Source organism: Pogoniulus pusillus, chromosome 17 (genome assembly GCF_015220805.1).
Source record: "Pogoniulus pusillus isolate bPogPus1 chromosome 17, bPogPus1.pri, whole genome shotgun sequence".
NCBI lineage: Eukaryota > Metazoa > Chordata > Aves > Piciformes > Lybiidae > Pogoniulus > Pogoniulus pusillus.
This window is the reverse complement of record NC_087280.1, coordinates 19,367,889-19,391,190: the sequence shown is the minus strand read 5'-3', so window position 1 is coordinate 19,391,190 and position 23,302 is coordinate 19,367,889. Positions and strand designations below refer to the sequence as shown.

The 23,302-nt window shown below is 40.2% G+C and overlaps 1 long non-coding RNA gene across 1 annotated transcript in view; it reads left to right on the top strand.

Moving 5' to 3' along the window:
* LOC135183152 (uncharacterized) overlaps positions 1–22,804 on the top strand; it is a 198,239-nt gene extending 175,435 nt beyond the window's left edge. Inside the window, exon 4 of the long non-coding RNA XR_010305426.1 lies at positions 22,595–22,804. This is a non-coding gene — a long non-coding RNA (uncharacterized LOC135183152). The remainder of the gene's footprint in view (positions 1–22,594) is intronic.
* Positions 22,805–23,302: the final 498 nt, after the last annotated feature.

The following is a 23,302-nucleotide window of genomic DNA, read 5'->3' as shown; positions in this document are numbered from 1 at the left end:
CAGTGTCTGGCATAGACTCAGGTATCTGGTCTTGCATATGACCAAACTATCTCTCCTTAACTGTTCCTTTGAAAATGGCATTCCCATTCAAAAGGACAAGCAGTAATTGTATATCTTCAGTTAAGACAATATTTCTGCCTAATCATGAAAGGCACAGTTGAGCTACAGTCTGAACTGATTCAATTTATGTAACAGGATTCTGCTGTGTTTGCCCAAACTGACATAGTTCCTCTCCAAGGGACTGAGAAATGACGATAAATCCAGCACGAAGCCTGTTGTTACAGGAAGTGTATGGAGTAGCACACGTTTATTGTCAGCCTTCAAGTGTGCCTTTAGGTGGTCACCACATCCTGAGATGCTGCTGATAGAAGTAGATGACATATTTCTGAAGGCCTGCCAAAAGATTCAAACAGACAATACTGAAGACTCTTAGTCTGCTTTTTCTTAGCAGTTTACCATTTCCCTTCAGAACGAGTATGCAATTATGCTGTTGTGAAGAAACCCACAGTGTAATGAGGGACAATGAAAGAGATTAGCCAAGGCAGATAATGTCTTGTAAAGACTATCTCTTTGGCACCTTTGATACCAATTATACCATGACATCTCAAAAGGAAGTCACCTGTCAGAGCTGAGGCAAGTTACCCAAGAAAAATCTAACAAGTATTTCTTTTTTGTTCATTGTGCAATGAATATATGCAATGATATAATAATCATTTCCCTGGTATAGGAGGAAAAAATTAAGTAAAATTAGCTTCTCAACATGAAGCCATTATGAGCTGTAATTTATTTCAGAAAGTGGAGAGTGTTAGGAAGAAAAGGGGAAAAAAAAAGAACACAACAAAAAACCCTTTGCTGATAATTTGTTATGTTCTGGACCCAGTAAATGACCTTATACATATGGACTTAAGTATACTCAGCGGGTACAATATATCTAAAATGACACAGAGGATTGAGCCTAATTGATATCATTAGAGCCCTGGTCCTTTTACACTTGGCCTTTGAGATGTTGGTGTTACCAAGAAAGCTGCTTTTGATTTATTTTGCTTTTCTTCTTCATCCTTTTGCTCTCTCTCTCTTTCTGTCTCTCATTTCCCCCCCTTCTCTCAAGTTCTGCTCAAAGGCCAGACCTGTGGAGGTTAGGAACTCATGATCCTATCCAAGGGCTGTAATGCTACAGATTGCAAATTCGTTTCTGAAGTGATAACTTCTAACAAGAGGCACTTGGTACTTTTGACCAGTGTGCTCCTTAGGAAAAAAAAAAAAAAAGAAAAGAGGTAAAAAAGGGAAAGAGTGCAACTGTATGGATAAAACAGCAGCAACAGTTATTCTAGGTGACTCTTCCAGGGACTTAACATGTTCTTTATTTTTAAAGGGGATTTTCGTTTCCAACCTGTAGCAAAAAAACCCAAAATTCCCAAATAAAGTGATAAAGTAGCCCATGCATCAGATTTCAGACTAAATATTCTCTTCTGCTTTAATGAATATCAGTATGAGAGTGATTTGCAATTGGAATGGGCTGCCCAGGGAGGTGGTGGAGTCGCCGTCCCTGGAGGTGTGCAAGAAAAGACTGGATGACGTACTTAGTGCCATGACCTAGTTGACTGGCTAGGGCTGGGTGCTAGGTTGGACTGGATGATCTTGGAGGTCTCTTCCAACCTGGTCGATTCTATGATTCTATGATATGATCCTAGGATTCCCCCCTTGCAAATGACTTGAACCAGAAAGTTGAAGAATGAAGTCAAACTCAACAGTCTTTGATAGCAATTTATCCCTTATGCCTACCCGAAAAAGTTTAGGTTAAAATTGACTTTATTAATTCTGCTCACAGGTTTGGCATTGATTTTAAAATGTCCCATCTGCCATTAGAAGCCCAAAGATCAGGAATCCAGGACAACCCCCACAGTTCCTAAGGAAGTGAAATGTACTTAGCATAATATAGATGGATGTGGCTTACAATTTTTTAAACTGTCTTCACATGTAATCGGTGATTTATGTTTAAAAGAAGGTCATAAAGTCTTCTTTTAAAAATTCTACAGCAAATATTACACAATTCATCCAATCTTTCAGTAGTGCTTTACTCTTTTTCTTAACACAATGTTTTCACTGATTTGGCACAGCACCTTCTTTATATACATATATAGACGATGTCTTTGCATCTCTCATTTTGCAGGAATTCTTATGTACAACAAATAATACCATAGTGAAAGTGAGAAGAGTGATGTGTGGTCTTGTAACTAGAAAGCTAGGAAGTCTCAGAAGTTTGAAAATTGGAAGATATTCTTCATTAATTTGGTCTTGCACATATCTGAAGATATGAAACTAGGTGTAACTAGTGGAGTCCCCAGGCATCAGTTCCTGAGTCCTGTGCTGCTTAACATCTTCATCAATGATATTGATGAGGGGACAGAGTGTCTGCTCAGCAAGTTTGCTGATGATACCGAACTGGGAGGCTTGGCTGATACGGCTGAAGGCTGTGTGGTCATCCAGTGAGATCTGGGCACAGAGGAACAAAATGAGGTTCAACAAGGACAAGTGCAGAGTCCTGCACCTGGAAAGGAATAATGAACTGCACCAGTACAGGTTGAGAGGTGATCTGCTGGAGAGCAGACCTGTGGAGTGCTGGTGGATAGTAAGTTAACTATGGCACAGCAATGTGCCCTTGTGGCCAAGAAGGCCAATGGGATCCTGGGGTGCATTAAGAAGAATGTGTCCAGCAGATCAAGGGAGGTTCTCCTCCCCCACTACTCTGCCCTGGTGAGACCTCATCTTGAATACTGCCTTCATTTTTGGGCTCCCTGGTTTAAGAGGGACAGGGATCTGCTGGAGAAGGTCCAGCAGAGGGCTGTGAGGATGATTAGGGGACTGGAGCACTGCCTGATGAGGAGAGGCAGAGGGACCTGGGGCTGTTTAGTCTGGAAAAGAGAAAAATTCAGAGGGGATTTGATAAATGTTTATAAATATCTGAGGGCTGGAGAGGAGGAATAGGCTCTGCTCACTTGCTCCCTGGGATAGGACAAGAAGCAATAGATGGAAGCTGTAGCACAGGAGGTTCCACCTCAACACAAAGGAGAACTTCTTTACTATAAGGGTCCCAGAGCGCTGGCACAGGCTGCCCAGAGAGGTTGTGGAGTTTCCTTCTCTGAAGATTTTCAAGGCCTGTCTGGATGTGTTCTTTTGTCACCTGAGCTAGATTGTATGTTCCTGCTCTGGCAAGGAGGTTGGACTTGATGGTCTCTTTGGGTCCTTTCCAACCCCTGACATCCTGTGACCCCGTGAATAGTATTCTGGCCCTAAAATGCATTGAAGACAATAGCTGTGCATTCAGTAATAGTGGGCTAGTAATTGTATTAGTAAATATATAATGGTGTGGTGCTGTGCAAAGAGAATACATTTCAATGTCCTTCTACTCTATTTGATCATTTACAGAAAATCTGTTTCTGTATGGTCCTGGCAAAATTGCCTATATAGCTACAGCATGTTAGAGTTTTTCCTCTGCTGACCAAAGGCAGGTTTGGCTGAGACTCAGTTAAAATACATCATCAGCTATTTATTGAAAAGGATTGAGCTTTAACCATTTGAATGAATCTCTAGTAAACAAAAAGAAAACACATTTCAGAATTGCCAAAAATAAACCTGTCTACTTCTAAGCCACTTTTACCTGTATTTTAACTAAGTTATCTTGGGTCAGATCCACTGGTCTATTAAGCCAGGGGATCCTGAGTGGATCTCGACTTTCTCAAAAGAGAAAGGCATAAGTTTCAGACTAGTGAAGGACAGGAGTTTCCTTTCTTTGCTGATTGGGCTGGAAATCACAATCAAAGAAAGCTTGTGCATTGTGTGATCTCATTATGGTAACTGGCTCTCCTTGAGAAGCAGTTGCCGCAGGGTAATGGGGATTGGTATTCAAGTGACCTTGCATCCTTGAGCCAGCATCCCCAGTTGCTGATGATAATCAGAGCCGTAGATGGCTATAATGCAATTGTTCCACCAAGTCCAGCAGGTATTAGTGCAAATGCTGGTGCTGGAAGGACTGTTTAATGGTCTGAACTTGAGTTCAGTAGAGGGGAGACATTAAAAAGGAGGAGGTAGGGAGCAAGAGAAGGAAAATACTGTAATTGAAAACATGCAATAAAAAATGAAACCTTGCCTTACATCCTTTATTCATCTGCTAATTGAAAATGGGAGACTTGTGAACCCAAAGTGCTTAGAATCACATCCCTTGCCTGCTCTCTGCTGTCCTCAGACAGGCAGAATTCTATGGCACACACTGTGAACGGAGAGCAAAAGGGCAGAACAATTAAAAGGAAAATGCAAAGTGCAGTTCTTGAAATGTCATGCACGTTAGCAGCACAAAATGCCACTTGGGCTCCTCATATTTCCTGCATCTTTCTTTATCTTTTTCCTTTATTTTATACTTTTCACTTTTTTTTTTAAATTTTTTTTTTTTTTTGTCTGTGCATGTTGGAAGGCAACTGTGGAAGCAGGGCACACACATAGCTGTGAACACAGCTTCACCACCTCCACTCTTTTGTTGCGTTTACCCCACCATCATCTCACTTCCCAAACGCCTGCTCCCCTGCCCTCAGCACGGTCACCCCCCTATTGTCTAACTCAGTAAAATCACCCTGCACCATTAACAGCCATTACCAGCCAGCACGTTTTTATGGTCAGGGAGCATTCTTGCTTAGGCCTCCCTCTGGGCTCAGATCACATAACTATAAATTTACCCTGGAGCCTCTCATTCCTTGCTGGTTTGCTACATCCTCAGGCCTTCCTCTCTCCTGCACTTTCTCCCTGCTGGTCTCTTGTTGGCATATGCACCTTGACCCAAACAACCCTGCGCATATGCAAGACGCAAAAAGTTCACCAGCTGTGATCAACAGTAAATAAATCTTGATGCCAGTATTAAGTTACAGCAATTTTATCCTCTCTCTCCTCTTCCCCACCCCTTCATCGATAGGAAAAGAATATGAACTTGACATTTGCTCACTGAAAGCAGATGGATGAGGTAGGTCAGCATTAGGTGTAACCTTAGCACTGTTTCTTTGGGTTTCCTGAAGGATGGAGCTAAAAGAATTCTCCTGGTGGGTCAAAGGCCACATTAGTCATTTGCTTAAAGAAGAACTGTGCAGAATTAATCAAAATGAAACACAGGTTTTCATGTCTCTCTCTTATTCAGAATCTCTCGGTCCTTTTTTCCATTCCTCTTAGAGGAAGCAATATATTTTATCCTTTTACACCTTGTCCTGCAGAGGTTTTGTTCGGAGTGGTGTCACAGGCCTTCCCCTTCTGTGTAGAAAACCATTTTAATCAGGATAAAGCCTCCATGTGATACTTGTAAAGGTCATCTGAAGCTGGTGTGTTAGTACCAGTGCAACCATGAAAAAAAGACTCAACCCTTCATGAAGAAGTTTTGAGTTGAAAAGAATGATTCTATTCACTGCATTTTTCCAACTTAAAAGGAAAGTTAAAAGAGCAGCTCTAACACTCAGAAGCAAAAAACTTTACATATTTTGTTTCACTATAACCTGAGGAGAGCAAACTATTCAGGGAGAAAGTCTTTCATTCTCGTTTCAAGAGCTATGCCCCGAAACTGATTAAGAGCCTGACCTTACCATAAAGCAGGTCACAGTAATATTTTTAGGGGTTTCTTTCTTTTTATTTTTTTTAAAGGTTGTTATCTTGGTCAGGGAGGTACCAGGGTATTTATGGTTTACAGTTTAAATCATTTCACAAAAGAAAAAGTTTCTTTGGACTGAAAGCTTTTGGAAGCAAACTTTCACCTATTCTTTCACCTAACTGTTCCCACTCTTTGACACAGCTTGACTATAAAAGCTTAAAATTGTAAAAATAGTACATTAGGATTTTGGTTTCTCTTGATATTCCCTCCCGCCCCGACCCCCCCTTTTCTCCTCCTGTTTTTCAAATGCTGGAACCTCCTATTCATGATTCCTGAAATAACATTAATAATTTAGTTGGGATTTGTGAGATTGGCATACAGAAAAGGATAAAACACCATTAGTTTTTCAAGAGCTACTTTTGCTGCTTCCCCAGCCATGCCCAGCAGTCTGGAACACACTTCTTCACTCAGCACTGCAGCAAAAGCCATCCCAGGCATTCTGGAAACTTGCTTCTCCTTGTTAACTCATCTGTAACCCAGCTGAATTCCTACTGTCCTGCAAAATAATCTGGTTTATTCAAATGCATTTATAAAGCAAACAGCAAAACCACCCACTGTCAGTTGCTCACACATTGGCATATGCACACACAGACACCTTCAGCAGCCCATACAGCACTGACAGTATGCACAGCTGTTATATTTTACGCTATTTGATGCTCAATAATTAGCGCCTGTTAAAGGAAAAAAGAGAGATGCCACACTACCTTGCAACAAATAGCAGGAATCAGTATGTCCAATTTATCAAGACCTACTGCTGAAAGGAAGATTCCTGTTATAATTTCACATGATGTTGTTGTCACTATTACACTTGTCAGCACTATGATATCAACAAAAGGCTTCTAGTACATCTAACGGAGAATGACTCTTCTCCAGATTCACTGAAGTGAGACAGGAAAACCACACAGATGCTTGGTGTTGTCTTAATTTGAATTTCTTTCCCTGTTGATTCTTTTTGGTAAGAGAAGTAGATTGAGGATTGAACTCTCCAATTACTTTCTGACCTGCAAAAATGTTGTGAAAAGAAAATAATTTAAAATTCAGGATCACAGTGTCCTTAGTGGTGTCCAAGGAGCAGCCAGCCTGGCTGCAAACTGGTCCTGCAGGTGATGTAAGCTCTCTTGCTTTCCATCAGCAAAACCAGGGGTGTTGTATAGACACTGTGCATGTTAACCTCCTGCCTGGCTTTATGGTAACCCAACAGTAGTTGTCAAAGGAAGCTTCAATATTTTCTAGCATGTTTCTTGCCTGTAGCCCACTTGGGAGCGCATGGGGACCAAAGCACGAAAAATGGTAAGCATGACTGTGAGGTGTCCTCAACCAGGTTGTAAGAACACAGAGACATTAGGATGTTCCCAGCATTAACTGGTGGTTCCTCAGCCTCAGAAAGACCTACGTGAGGCAAGATAAACTACATGTAAGGCAGCTGTTCACCAGCAAATCCATATCCAGCTTCTAGACCAGAGGAAAGGTGCTGTGGTGTACACAGAGACCAATAAATAATTACGCACACACTGAATTATGAAACCCAGAATATGAGACTGTGACTACCTGTGTGCTGTGAATGTAATCTGCAGACAGGTTACATTTTGTGTGTGTACATCCCTTGTAGACAAGTGAGAGTCTTGCATGTGTGAATTCTGTTGGGTGATTTTGATGCACAACTTGCAAATTTTACTTTACCTGCACTATCTGTATGTGAGCCCCATGGATTCAGCATTGATTAGATGTGTTTAAGTGTCTCTCTAGCAGCAAAATCTTCCTGATTCTTCCTTCTCTTGCTCCTTTGAGTCCACCATTTTATTTCTCGTTCTAACTTGTGGTGCATGCACAGAGATGTTACAGGTTACCACAGCAGGAATCATTTTTCAGTGGTGATCTAAAGGTTTAGTGCTTTTGTTCTGCAACTTCTACTTGCATTGGAGCATTACCACTCAGCTTGATAGCTGTGAACACTTCAGATTTCATTACTAATTGTAGACTTTCAAAAATTATGAGATTGGCTTAGAAATCATGAGTTTGTTGTGTGGGTTTTTTATTTTTAAGCAATTAGTTTCATAAGTTCTGGCACAATTGAAATACTTAGTTCCTTACAATTTGTTTTTCATAATTTACTGCCAGTTTCAACAGATTTTCCTGTAGTGATTTCTTTGGTGGATGCTTCCTGTAGTGATTTCTTTGGTGGATGCTCTTCTGCCTAATACTGTGTCCCTATGCTTGTGCTTTTCCTTTAGGCCACTAGTTGAAAGAAGACAGACAGTCACTTTTACATAGCCACTTGTTTTCACAAGGCTTGTTCGAGCGTCGTTATTTTTGTCGAGTATGTTCTCCCCTTTCTCCAGTGTAAGCACCTTCTGATTGGATGCATTTTCTCTCCTAAAAGTAGACTATAAAAAACAACCACAGTCATAGTTGTTTGGGTTGGTTTGGTTTGATTTTTTTTTTTTTTGTTTGTTTTGTTTTTTTTTAATCCTATAGATTCTTAATCTTACATGTAAATTTGATTGCTGTTTTCATATCTAACAGTTTTGGTTACCTGTGTAGATGTAAGGACTGAAAAAATAGCTTTTGGTCTTTCAAAATCAGCCTGAGCAACCAATGGTTTTCTGACTTGAGGAGAAGACTTCAGTACTTCTGAAAGAACCACTCCTAGAGTGATAACATTTGTAAGCCTGCAGTTCTGAGCTTCATGTAGGCATGTGACTCACCATCTGAAATGGATGTGATTCCCTAGTACTGGCGGTTAAAGCAGTGATGCTTTGTTGTGAGGAGACAGCCCACTCTTTCCATGTGTGTGCTCTCTCTCAACATGATAATTTTATCCTTATGCTTAGGAGGCAGAGCAGGACACCGGTCACTGCTTGCATTTCTCAACTGCCTTTTTTAGCAGATTGCCAATGTCTAATGGCTAACTGAGCTTTTATATTTGTGGGCTAAGTTTCATGTACGTTTTGTGGTGGCAGCAGCTAGCACTTTCCTCAAGCAAATGTTACAGATGGCACTTTTTATGTTTGGAGTGGAGTAAGAGATGTAGTCACCCCCCTTGGCTAGCACACAGTGTTCCCTTGAAGCTGTGGAGTGCAAGGCAATATGAATGGAGAGATGCACATTATCCTCTTGTTATTTGTCTCCTGAAAGAGGCTTTCTCTAGTCTCGCACCACAGAGGTCATGGTTTGGTGATCTAGGGAAGGAGTTTGTCTGTGTCACTTGAAATAAAGTCTTCATTTCATAGTTAGCATGTGAATATCATACCTAAATTGAGCCTGGATACACACACCACTGAATCAGTAATTTTACGAGTTATTCTGGCAAACCTTGCATCTAGCTTTCCTAAGCACCTTTCCATCCTGGTCCATGGACTCTATTTTCCACTGCTGACATACCACAACATTAAACACACTCCAGTACTTTAAAGATCCATTGTGTTTTCTACCTGCTTGGGGATTTCATGTTCGCAGAATATTCGTGAATAACTTGTTCACATAACTTGAATTCTCTTTGCAAATTCTTGCAGCAGAGCAGGTATAACTCTTGCTTTCCTTTCAGGATGAAATTTGGCCTTGAACCTGCAAAATGTGCTAACACTTAGGTAGTCTGTAAATCCCCTCACCCAAAGGAAACAGGAAGCCTTGGAGTTTCCATTAAGTTCCCCTTCCACTCACCTCAGAAAACAGCCTGCCCACTAAATTAAGGATCAGGTCATTCTGTCTCAATTCATCATACATGTTTTTCCATCTCTACATCACAACTGAAGATATATACATGCAGAGTAACAAACTGAGTCTGATAATTATAATTGAGTCAGAAGATGTTAGCAGTCAATGGTTAAGAATTATGCATCTAAGCAACTATCCATCACTCCAATGGTTTCAGCATTTGAAAAAAAAATCAATGCATTCTAAACATCTAAGTACTGTTTCTGAGCATATGACTGCAATGGCCTGTTTGCAAAGCCACATTAAGAGAAATATATGAGCACTACACTCCTTAGGGAATGACAATACAATAAAATGTGGGTATTTGTATAAAAGCTAATCCTCCCACAGAGTTATGTCAATTAAGTACAGTTCAGGATAATAAAGAAAATATAGTGTTATCAGGGCCATATATTACTATCCCCTGACTAAAATAATTGCAGCAAGGTCACTATTTTTAGTACTTGTTACTTATAGCTAAAGTGCTTCCTGAGTTTTGCTGTCCGTGCCTATGTATGTGTGCCTCTTTTTCTTCTTCAGTGGCCTGTAGTGGCCTTGGAATGGAACAAAAGAGAAAAAAAGTAGTAGAAAGAATCAATAATGCCACTTCTTTAAATACCAAAGTGAATTTAGTGTGTGTGATAGTGCCAGATTGACAGCCTGAAGAGCTAAAGGCCTACTGTTACCCACCATGTGCAGCCAAGGGTTGTGTGAGCCTCTCCTGGATTGCCTTGCTGTGTTACCACAGCTTTGACCTAGCTGGGAACACTCTTCCCTCCTCATAACTGAACCTTTTGCTTCTTCTCTAAGGATATCAGCAAATTAGTTCCAGTGCAGTGGCAACATTTTAGTGGGAAGGAGAGGCACGGTTTGGTTTTTATTTTAAGGCAGATAGTTTCCAATAGGAAAGGGATATTTTCATTTGCTTCTCTGTGTTGTAGTAATGAGTTGCTTACTTTTAATAGCATGGAAGAGCGAGAACTTTACACAAATAAGAGGGTCTAGTTTCTCATGATTCAAACTGCACAGCCTTTTTTCAGGGAGTAAGCGAAGGCTGAATATGTTTCTTATTGCACAGATTATACACAGGCCTCTGATGAATGGCTACATTTATTAGTGCCAGCTTAAGCTTAGTTTTTTCTTTTCATGGGACAGACTTCTGAAGACAAAGCTGCAGATAAAAGCAAATCCTACAGTACACTCTCATGGAACAGAGAAGTTCTTCATGTTTTGCTCCATAGACTGAAGGTCCTCCTCGAACTGCCAGAGCAGTCTTCATGAACACCAGGTTGATCAGATACTGCTGTCTCAGAGGTGGCAACAAACACAAGCACTTTATTTAGGGTAGGTTATGCCCTGGAACTGAGATGTTCGGAAATTCCCCAAGGCTTTTCTTTCTGAACATCTGCAAGTTTGCAAACCACCAATCAGACCTTAACAATAACCTCAAAATCTTGGCCCTGTCCAAATTCATGCCTACCTTCTTACCTCTAGTGTTATATATTGAGTGGTACCTGGAAGGTGGGAAGACCTGGATTTTGGACCTGATTATGCTGATACAATAGATATTGTACCTACATAGAGCCTCAGGAAAAGCATGTAAGTTAATTCTGAGCACATGCTTAAACCTACTGAAGTCAAGCAGATATTTAAATACAGATGTTGGGAATATATTTATGGGTGTTATTGAATAAGTGCCTTAAAATCATTAACAGTTTACCACTTGGTGTTGCTAGTCAGTGCTATGTTGTACTTTGGCTCTGTTAAAAGTAACAATGAAATAGTTGTTCTGTGTTCCTCCTGCCATAAGTGAATGATATTGCATTGTGATTCTGCCCAACTTGCAAGCCAGGTAACACCACATATATCTTGGAAACCTCCCACTAGTGTACTTAAATCAGTGGGTTTAAGGGCATTTAGGATGAAAAAGGGTATATGTTAGAATTTATCAGAGCTGGTAAATTTGAAAAAGAAAGGGGTTTGGAATTGCATCTAGAGTGAAGAGACCAATCATTTTTTAGAGGTTGTCTGTAGAAAGGTAAATGCAGGAAAATGTTTTGAAAGAAGTAGAGTGGCTTTAAAAATCTCAAACTAGTCACAAGGATCTACTTTCTGAAGCTGCTGATTCAGGAATGGATCTCAGGGTCTCTATTTCCTGCAAGTCTAAGGTCTTGAGTGATGAATCTAGAAGAGCCTTGGCTTCTGGAGATCTGGTTCTTGTATCTGTATTACTGCAAGGAAGAGGAAAAAGAGTGAAAACAAACTATGACAAAGAGAAAAAAAAATTAAAACTCAGTGGCTACTCATCTCAAGAGTTCCTTGCCTTTTCTGGCCTTCTGGATCATATTTCTGTCCTAATGTGAAGGTAAATTCATCTCCACAGGCAGATTTAGCTGTTCTCCTAATCTTCCCCTTGGTGTGGATGCCTTCCAGCACAGATGGTTGAGGGAGAAGTGGTTTTGATACTTGAAGTTGAAACTCGGCTCTAAATTTTGGTCCAATTGCAGCAGCAGAGAAGTGGCTCAACTGTAGGCACTTGTTCTGGGACTTGCTTAGGAGAGAGCATCTTAGAAGAGTTTTATTAGGACAATGTAGTGCTAAAGAATCCTCTGGAGACACTAAACTCAGAATACCAGAGGGTTCTTTTGAACTGCCCTGTAAGTACTGCCAGCCTTGGTGACTGGATGGAGACATGTGGCTCATTTAAGCAAATTCCAATCCTCATCAGTTTCAAAGCAGAAAATCTGACAAAATATGTTTGAGTATTAATTGAATTGGCAAAAGCTTGCAGCAGTGGCACTGTATAGTCATTTCTGCCTTTGTAAAGAAGGTTGGAGAGCAGCCCTTCTGGTTTTTACTGGCTTTTACTCCCCGTTTACTGAGGAGTAGACATCAAAATGTTTTGTGCATAAGTAGTCTTAATCAAACAACATTTAAAAAATCACTTTCTGGAGCACCCTTAGGTGTTTTGGTGCATGAGCCACTCCTACAAGGTGAAGCCCATGATTTACGGCATCATCCTGCACAGGTAATAAGGACTTCAGTTGCTTGTGTAGGGCAGATCCACTCGTGAAGGAGACCACAGCACCCAGCTAAAAGTACTTTTCTTCTTTGATAAGTAAATAGCTAGAAGCATAAAAAAGAGTTAGTTGCAACATAGCATGGTACAAGCATCACAGAAGTCACTATATTGACTTGCTGACCTTATTGCAGAAGGAACTTCCAAGTGCCTCAACCCTGATGTCATCAGCACATACCATGGAAGGGATAACACTGCGTAAGCATTTCTTTAAGCAAAAATGGTGTTCATGGTCCATGAATTCTGAACTAATACAAAGGAATGAAACATAGCACACAAAAAAATAAAATGACAGAAGAGGAGGTGGAAAATATGTAAAAGAGTATGAAGTGATGAAGTGGTCTCTGTCTGTTTTGTCCTACAGGCAGAAGTGCAGGACAAATCAGCCAGTTTGCAGGTAAATTTTCTAGTTACAGTAGATGAGGCATTTCGTAGGCCACTTTTTGACGGATTGTTAATGTTAGTTGGGATGAGTTTGATTAATTCAGCTGCTCCATCAGGGACAGGAAGGAAAAGGTTCTGCTAAAACTGAGCAGAGGTGACTCTGCTAGAATTCATTAGAGGCAAAGAGCAAAGCGCGGGTGCGGGGCTTGGAGCAGGGGAAGCACGGGGCAGAGTCATGTCAGCTTCCCAGCTGTGGTCTTCTGGATCAAAGGAAAGATGCTGCTGATTTGAAATGAAAAGTTGGGGATTTCCCTAATGTGAACTGGCATAGGGAGCGATTGATATGGGATTGTCCTTCCTCCCCTTCAGGCAGGGATAAAAATGGATCCGGATGTGAGCAAATAGTACAAAGAGAAGGCAGAGCTGCTAAGCTACATATTTTTGTGCAATTTTCAAACGTGTGAGCTGTCAAGTTTAAAAAATAATAATAATACAGGGTCATTCCTTGGCTTGCTAACAGATGTGCCCAACATTTGGATCCGAGCACAAGGATTTGCCTTAACCAAAATGAATACATCTAATACATTGACAGTAAATCTCTCAGCAGCATTAAAATATAACCCAACTAATAAATGAGAAAGAGAAGACATCTGAGAAACTGCAAGTGTCTGCTTAAAATATATAGAGTTAATATCAGCAAATAGTGAGTGAAGTCAAAGCAATCTGAACACTCCTGTTTAACATTCAGCTCTGCAGAAACTGGACCCAAAGGCAGATTCGCATCTTGTGTTAACACAGTGCACAGCAGTAAAGCTCCATTGATTTCAGTCTAGTTATTACTGATTTTCAGCCATTTAAGGGAGAAAAATATCTCTCTGCTCTGTGTGTTTGTGTGGCAAAGGCAGCAAAGCATGCCTCCCTTGTCTCCAGTCACTGCAGGGCTAGAGACAGCATAACCTATGATACTTTGCCACTAAACAGTTGCTACTAACACCAGTATGTAAGCTCAAAGGAAGGTCACCTAATGTGTTTAGACAGGAGCAAAGCAGGAAGATGTAACAATTAGCTGTAAGGTGCTGGAAGTAGCTATGTAGAGCATATAGCTCTAGAGTCACATTAGGAACAGGCTTTAAACTAACATTACTCTAATAGTACAAAAGATGAACACCTCAAAACACGGAACCCAAAATATATTCTAGTAGTATTGATGAACAGTTTTGTGTAGAGATGTAGATGCAGGTTTTATTTGCAATCTTTTATGGCTTAGATGCAGGTTTTATTTGCAATCTTTTATGGCTAGCTGAATTATTTGAGCACTGAAATAGTTATTCTATATTATTCTCACATAATTCTAGAATGAAATAATCTCTAACCTCGATTTTTTTGGTTGTTATTCTGAGGATAACAGTGGGACATTGTACTTGACATTAAGGAAACAATCTTTAAAATCCAACAGTTTTAAGCCATGGAAGTCTTTTTGCTTTCCATTTCCTTTTGAAAGTGCTGTAAACTCCTGCTACATCCTTTAATTAGAGTTGTACTTGGTCATAGATTTTGGAAATACAGACTCTTTGATAACTTTAGAGGCATCCATCATATTTACACTTTCCCATCCTAAGGAACAACCAGATGTGTTTAATTCCCGTTCCTTGCTGGTTTTAGCTGTAGTGACTGAAGAGATAACTTCCAACAGAGTAACCCTGAAGATAAGAGGGAGCAGACAGCTGGGGCAGTAACCTTTTACACCTCCATGATTAATCCAATATGCTTATGAGCAGAACTTTTGGTTGTTCATGATCTTTCTGTAATCCAGAATTTCTGCTGCCCACTCACCTGTGCTATAAACACTGCAGCCTCAAATCAAGGGACAAATGGACAGTAAACAGCAGCTAGGTTGATGGAGATTTTCTGGTTTTCACTGCTGACTAAAAAAAAATAATGCTTATTGAAGCAGGGAGCTTAGGAATTTACAAATCAGAATGAGATCATTATAGTTCTAATTAAGCAAAGCAAATAAAAACATGCTCAGCTGTAAGCACTTGAATAGTCATCATCCTTCTGCCCAAAACCTAAGGAAGGACATAAAACTATGCTTAATATTCAACATGTGAGAAGTTGACTTCTCAGGGTCTTGAACATGTGCTTAATTTTTTTACTGAGTTAGGGCCACATGAATGAAAATGACATTTGTAGTTAGCATCTAGGCTAAATCATGCCACATGCCTCAGGGTACAAAATAGCTATCAGATGGAGATGGTGATGGAGATGGTGGTACAGTGTTCTTACTATAGAGTGTTCACCAGAGAGTTACTTTTCCCAGGTAAATTCATAGCAGTTAATTTGGAAATCAACTTATTTGGTTAACATATTTAAGACGACTTTTTAAATATGAGGTTTCAAAGCACCCTGCAGATCCTCTGTGACTGAAGAATTTACCAAGTAATAGGCAATAAATAATTTCTTCAATTAGCTTTTCTTATTTTTACTGTTCCCAAGCAGATCACAACTTTCAGCAGTCCGTTGATCACTTGAAATCATTTGTGGCTTTTTGCAGCAAATAGTTCTTGATGTGCAATGTCTCTCAGCCAACAGCAGCAAACCTTTCACTGCTCAGGTTATGTGGGGTAGCTCAGACAGTCGGTCAGAGCAGGAGTAGCCCACTTTGGCTTTTCTCACATATGACTTAAATTCATTTTCTTGTGAGCAATTTCCTGAGTTGCCCTAAATTTATAATGTGTGAAAGAAAAGGAGGTTTTACTTCCTTTGATAACACTAAAAAAAGGATAGAATTTGTTTTACTTAATTTGGCTCTAACTTTTATTATAGCACGTCCTAACTCCTGATAAACACTTTTGCTGCTCCCTGTGACCTTTGACTATGTCCTGGTAGTTACACAGAGCCTAATTGCAGTTAAAATGAAAATAAGTATCATCTTACTGGATATGTCTGTGTTTACCCAGCTAAGCCAATTTATTGCCAATTGTTTCTTGATCAATACCAGCTAATAAAACACCAATATCCTTTTGAGGCACAGCACACCAGGGAAGGTAAAAGCAGGACATGATACCCCTTCTACGTTGAACTAGCATGAAAAAATTAAACAGAATAAAATAATATAGCTACTTCAAGAAGTGAACTTACTACTGGCCTAAATACTGGCTTCAGTGGAAATTGTTTTAACTTCCAAATATCTATTTCAGATCTGAGGAGAACATAGGAATGGATGGAATTGAGAGACGTTTAGTGCATTCATACTCTGTCAAAAAGACTGGGGGGAGGGAGGACTTTAACAAAAGTATGTTAGACTGTATTTATAAACAATATATAGAAGTTAATGTCTCTTGAGCCCTCTCTCTTACCTTTCTATACGTGACCAAAGGCACGGAGATGTAGCTTGCAGCTATTTGGTCATGGTGCCAAAATGAACAATCCAGCATTTCCTTTTTCTCCCACTTATTTGTTCTCCATTCCATGCATTCCCACGCTTTGACCTAGTGTGTCTGTCTGTGTAGCCATGCAGTAACCTGACTTGAGGAACTGGCTTACCTGAAAAAGCCATAAAAGTGAAGAGCTTGAGTTTAGTTTCTTTTCTGATGGACCAATTCCCCAATCCATTCACCTTGCAGTTATACACAGCCATGGCTCAAAGAGTCAGTGGACTACGTCTGCTCAAGCTGTTACTGTGAAACCACAGCCATGGAAAAAATGGCCATAAAAAAGATGATTTTTTTTTTTTCAGCTAAGTTAAAGCAGTTTTACCAGCTAGCTTGCTAGCTCCTCAGCTGGTGTAGATTAATTCAAACCCATGACTGCTCATATATTATGCCACTGAGGTTTTGACTCAAAACTGAGATGTGCTGTAGATCTTCCATGGTTAGATATGAGTGCTGCCTCTAATTAAGATCATGGGAGTTTCTCTTCCTAACTGGAGAATACTTTATATCTAGCCATGCAGAACCATTCAAATAGTCTCCAGACCTGCAGCGCTAGCTGCAGAGAAGCTGCCACTGGTTATGGTGAGTTTTGGTTTCCTCAGCCTTGGATATGCTTTGTTTTAGTGAGGTACTTTGCAAACAGAAAAATAAATTTAGTAGTAGTACTGCATCTCTAAACACATAGATTCCAAACTTTTGTGAACCTCAGTGCAACTTCTGGTCTCCTCATATATTGTCCAGCTGCAGCTCTAAAATGTACCTAGTGTAAACAGGAACCAATTTTCTCCAAGTGCATAATATTCACACGTTTAGCTCAGTTCTATGCAGAGTCAGTCGAATGGGAGAATTGCAGCAATGTTGTACCCCAGCATTATCCCTGTGGGGCTAGTTGTTGTCTCTTGAGAGGTAAAGACTCAATGCATTAAATGGTACTGGCTTTGGAAAAGAACAGGCAATGGCCTGTTCTCTTGGTCAGGTAGCATTCCTGATGTGTCAGGGGGAAGCAAAATGGAGAGGAAAGCAGACTAGGGACTCTTCCCAGGCACATTCTGCTCTGTTTTTGCAAATCTCTAAAACTGGACTGTCAGTGGGATAACTCCAGATTAACAGCATTATACCTAGGAACTGAATGCTGACCTTAATTCCCATCTAACAGCCATTTCACAAAGAGGTGTGACTAGTGCCTATTAAAATACATCACCTGTTGAGGCCAGTTTACACATTTGGAGAACTGGCACAGTTGGCAGGAGCTGAAATTCTCTTGCAGAGGTTTTGGAACGTTGCAGGTGGAAAACAATGCAAGTATTTCTTCAACATAAGCTGTCTCTGAAACATAAATAATCAGTTACCTACAAGGCCCTTTTCGTCTATCAACAGAATTCTGTTTGTCATGTCCATAACATAAGAACCAGTACTGTGTGTTTTATTGCCTAGGCAGGGCAGTGCCTTTATATGCTCACTTTGGTTTTAAAGCACGTTTCATTAACATATTTGGATCGAATTGTTGTCTGTGTTTGTGGAAATGTATCTGGTTCACCCCAGAGGCTTTGAGAATTTGGCCACTCCCCTTTAGTCATTATAGAAAGAGACCTGCCAAGATGAGAAATTACACCAAGAGGGTTGAATATTAGGATTAATTGTCTTGAACCAGTGCAGTGGAGCAGGTAGGCAAGTCAAATCGAGGTGGGGATAATGAGGGCCAATAGGCAGCCTTTATTGTCTTCTTTCATGAAGAAAAGTATTTAAAAGAAACTATTTTCCATCTTTCAGCACAACTAAAATTGGGATTTAAAGCTTCTGCATTTTCAGCAATGGGAAAACTACACTGTTCAATAAAGAGAGGATTTCTTTTTAAGCAGGAGAAAACCTGGTTGAATAAAGATCATCTGTGGGCCATTAGCTCTTTCTTTCTTCAATGGTAGCTTAACACCAGCTTTTCCCTGCAGCTGATAGGATTGGTCTAACCTTTTAGACCTTTGATATTGATCTTTAGCCTTTTCAATTGGACATTTTTACTGTGCTTAAACTGTACCTCCTGGTTGCTTCAAACACTTAATTGTGCTGAAAAGTAGTAATTCATTAAAGGTAATGGTAACAGTGGGCTAAAGAGGGAGGTAATATAAACAGTAACATAACAACAGCAATCTGTTAATAGAGAGAAATCCATTGGATCTTCCAAAGGGTGAGCATTTTTGTTTAAAAGTGTGAATTAGAATTATCAAGTGTAATACTCATCTACTTATTATCCTTTACTGCCTTCTGTCATTGTTGAAGACTCACCAAACAGTGCTGCAGAGTTTCAGTGTCTGAAATGGGTAAAGTTCCCAAACCTTTCCCTTTCTGTTGCAGCTCCACTGTGCCCCCATTTCAAAAGATTCCCATTGCTATCTAAAACTTAGAAAGACCTTCAAACAGTCCTTTGTTTTGGCTTTAATCCTTCAGCCAGCTGTTTGTTCAGTTGTCTCTCCAACACAGTTCCAGCAGACTGCTTTGTGTTTCCTTGTTGAGTTTATGTTTCATCACAGAAATATCACAGGGCTTTGAAAACAGAAGGCATCCATCCTTGCAAGATACTGGTTCAATGTAGTGAACAATCAGTCCAGATTAACTTCTCAGGAAATCTCCACCTTACAGAGCCAAACTCTTGTGAGAGAAATTTCCAAAATTAGTGAAATCACTGTATCAAAAATAAAATTCTATACCCTTAGCACATTTTTTTCTTCTTACTTGAAGGAAATGGATTCTGGTAATAAGATTTTAGCCTAAGGAACAACTTAGAAGCCAAGTTTGGTTCATGTTCCAGATAAATATTATTCTTCTCTACAGTCACTGATGTGGATGAGGATATGTTCACGCTCCAGATAAATATTCTTCTTCTCTACAGTCACTGATATGGGGATATGAGGATATGTATTTTGCATGCAACATTTTAATCAGCTAATTTCTGGAAAAGATTCCAGGATGCCTTGGAAGGTATTTTAGCTCTCATTCTTAATGCACTCACACACTTAAAAGGGAAATCTGATGAACTTTAGCAAACTCTCCATTTCCTGACCCTATCAACCAAAATACTTGGTGAGTGTATTTGGCTTAGCATTGTGGGTAACTTAAATGATCTAAATCTGCTACCCATGATGACAGAAAGCACTTTTCTTTTTTTTTTCCCCCCAAGATTTATAGATTCTATCCACAAAACACCTTTGTATCACTGTACTCGAATTCCACCATCCAAAATGAAATTTTTATATACCATCTATCACTGTGAGCTGAGTGCAATGAATAGAAAAGGCAGCTCTCTATCTTACCAATAATGAAAGAGTACTTCACTTCCCAGAAGAAATAAAGTGGGAGACTACATACCTATTTCTCCTGGAAACCACTCCAGGATTTAACAAAGGATATATATCAACATATTCACCCTGGATCAGCCAAATACCCTTCAGCTCTCTATCTGCTAATTTCCCTGATCAAGCTCCTTTTAATGTACCTGCGTTTTGATGTCCCAGTTCTTATGATGTTCAGAACAGATTTGTGTACACTTGACTGAAGCAAGAGTAGAAGCCACTTTGGAACTCTAGCCTATTGTGGTTGGGTTTTTTTTCTCACATACATTTAATTTCAAGTGTTTCACTTAACAGAAAGAGTGAAGCACTATGTTCTGAAATCAGAACTTTAGCTAGCAAGGCCTTGTAAATGTTATTTCTTTTTCCTGAGTTCGGCAACACTTTGATTTCTGTCTGGTGCTCATTTAAATGGAAGTACATTTCCCAGGCTCTATGTGGAGCATAAAAACGTGTGCATAATGCAGTAGTTGTCTTTACAAAAAGTAAATTGGAACTGACCATGAAAAAAAAAAAATCTGTAAACATGCAACTGTTCCCAGTAGCAAGCGTAATTAATAGCAACTGTAATGTAGTGTAATGGTGTAAGTCAGAAATAATACTACCACCATTAAATACACATATGTTAACAAGATCACAAGGAATGAAAAAACATTCGCCTTTCAGACATCCATTAGTCTCTCAGCTTTGCTGTCTACAAAGGGCCTGTACTAGTGATCTTATGTTAATAGTGTGTACCGCTTGGAAAGCAGTACAGGGGAATGCAAAACAAAGCTTGAATTGCTGCAAAGATGGAATCTGGGTTTTGCACTACATAAATGCACTGCAAAGATCCTCAGTGCATTAGGATATAATTTGTCTCAAGCTTCAAAATAAGTGTCCATTGTAAACAAGGCAGATTTGCAGCAGAGAAAGAGTGGCTTTGTTTGTCCAGGACTTGCTGGAGAAAAATGAGACTGTGGGAGACGGGCTTGCATATGTTCCATGGAGTACTGGATTGTGCTGGTTACCCATGCTTTCCAGGGGGTTACCCATGCTTTCCAGGGGGTTATCCATGCTTTCCAGGGCACACACAACCCAAGGCACCTAACAAAGCTTCTCCATAGAATCACAGAATAGTTTAGGTTGGAAGGGACCTCAAAGATCATCCAGTTCCAATCCTCCGCCATAGGCAGAGCAGGGACATTTCCCACTAGAAGAGGTTGCTCAAAGCCTCATCCAACCTGGCCTTGAGCACCTCCAGGGAGGGAGCAGACACAACCTCCCTGGGCAACCTGTGCCAGTGTTCACCAGCCTCACTGTAAAGAACTTCTTCCTAACATCCAGTTTAAATCTCCTATCTTCCAGTTTAAACCCATTAATCCTCAGCCTGTCATTACCAGACCTTGTCAATAGTCCCTCCACAGCCCTCCTATAGGCCTCCTTCAGATACTGGAAGGCTACTCCAAGGTCTCCTTGAAGCCTTCTCTTCTCCAGACTGAAAAGCCCTAACTCTCATATCCTGTCCTCATAGCAGAGCTGCTCCGGCCCTCTGAGCATCTTTGTGGCCTCCTCTGGATTCACTCCAACAGTTTGATGTCAAAGTATCTAGGCGGTGTCTCACAGATAAGACTATTGACCATTTCCTACCTAAGATAGAGTTCTTCATTAAATCTTGAGGAGGTACAGGTTGTTTTTTCCACAGAATATCCTTCCTCCAGCTATCCAAGGGCTTGTAATGTCTCTTCTCTGAAGAGACACTGCTGACAGGGTAATGTCACCTGTGTAGCTCAGTATCAATACTTTGATTCAGCTTATCCTTTCAAAGATGCAAGTGTGGTCAAAAGAGGTAAAAATGGGGCTTCTCAACACGACCCATTTTTGAGAAGCAGCAAGGGCAAACTTTACCAGACCAAGCTGCAGAGACTTAGAGCAGATGCTTAGTGTTCTAAGAAATATTCTTTTTTCAAGCAAACTGTATTTCTGCAACCCCCCTGTTATGGCTAATCGTCTAACTGGAGTCCTTTAAATTTGGGAGAGGGGTATTGCATCATAACGTGGTCTAAAGCACAGAGAGCGGTGGCAACAGCTTGATTGAAACACTTTCAAAACCAGCTCTAGGTGTGAGGGTTGTCAAATTTCCTATGGCTTTTAACTTACCCTACCGAGTAGTAGACCATGAGCGACATTCAGTGGGGATCACTGATTGAGAGAGGTGAGCAGTTACTCTGCATATAGATTTTGCATTTAACCACGGTTTTAAGAAAGTTGGATTATTTTATTTCAAGTTCACACAACTTCTTTTTCTCCTTAGCACTTACATGCTGTGACAGAAACACCACCTGCCTTTGACTGGGTATGGTCCCCTGCGGTGTATCTTTATTCAACAGTTTATACAAAGTAACTTTTTAGCTTCAGGAGACCTTCAAAGATTCTTCTCTAGGCGTTGGGGTCTCTGAAGCATCTAAGTCTGCAAAAGGAGGTATTTCAGCCATCTAAGATATGCCCTAGGTTTATGTGTAAAAGACAAGGAAAACTATAAAAGATTAGTCATAAAAATGGTCTAATTGGCCAGAAGTCTCTCCAGTGGCAGGGTGTTCTATTAACTGGAAGAGACATCACAGACAGTGTGCTGAGACAAATCTGACCCGACTTCTGCTAATGTTTTCTAGGAATGGAACAGCAGGCTGTGAGGGGATAATTTTGCTGGATTTTTCTTCACAGAGAGCCAGGGTGGATTTTTTTTTTTTTTTTTTTTTTTTTAATTCCACCTCACCTCCCTCCCTGAAATCTTTTGTGAATTAATTTTCTATTTCCTGTGATCAGGGGTTTTCTCATACCTCATTCATTCCAAACGTTGCCTCGAAAAATGTCAAAGATTAGGACAAAGGACGAAAGAACTGTGCACCTCCCATCTGGGCAGCATAAGTAATGACAGGGTCAAGATTGGAGTCCATGAATCCCTCCATTACCTCACTCTCCCACTTTCTATTTCATTTTTAAGGATGCCCTGAAATGTGAAGACTTCTTTTAATGCCTTATGAGAGTTACTGTGAGAAAGGTGATCAAAAGGACTCTGCTGGCTTGGGTGCCCTTTATCTCCGAGGAAGGTGATGCACAGCATCTGGAGATGATGGAACGCATGATTAACATTACCACAGAGAATGATTAATATCTTCTTAAAGCACCTACTTCCAGATTATCCATCATTTCATTAGAGTGAAGGGGGGGGGGGGGGAGGAAGGGAAAGTTCTTTTTGAAAGGGGGCTGTGCCCCTGAACCATGAATAACTAACCCACCTCTTGACATGTTTACTAATTGAGTAGCAGAGTATGCTTAATGTTATGTTGAACAAATAGTGGTGCCCCCTCTTTATGCAGTAACAAAAAGGTAGGAAAAGAACAAAGTGAGTTTAAGACAGTAGTTTAATAAAGCCATTAAATAATTCTTGTTTCATGGAAAGTGTCTTTAAATCTATTAACTGGCTTTGGTTTACCTTCTTTTCTCAAAGCACTCTGTCTATGTCAGGCTAGGAGGATTTATATATACATTTTGAAAAGGGATAGTGTATTTCTCCAGATTTTTTGATGCTGCAGAAATTATATCTCTCTATAAATTCTCTTGCAAAGCAATGCTGATCCTGTAGTACTGCAACTGGGTCCTCTGGGGTACGAAAGCTCTTACATCAACTTCCTATGTTACAGTCAAGGAC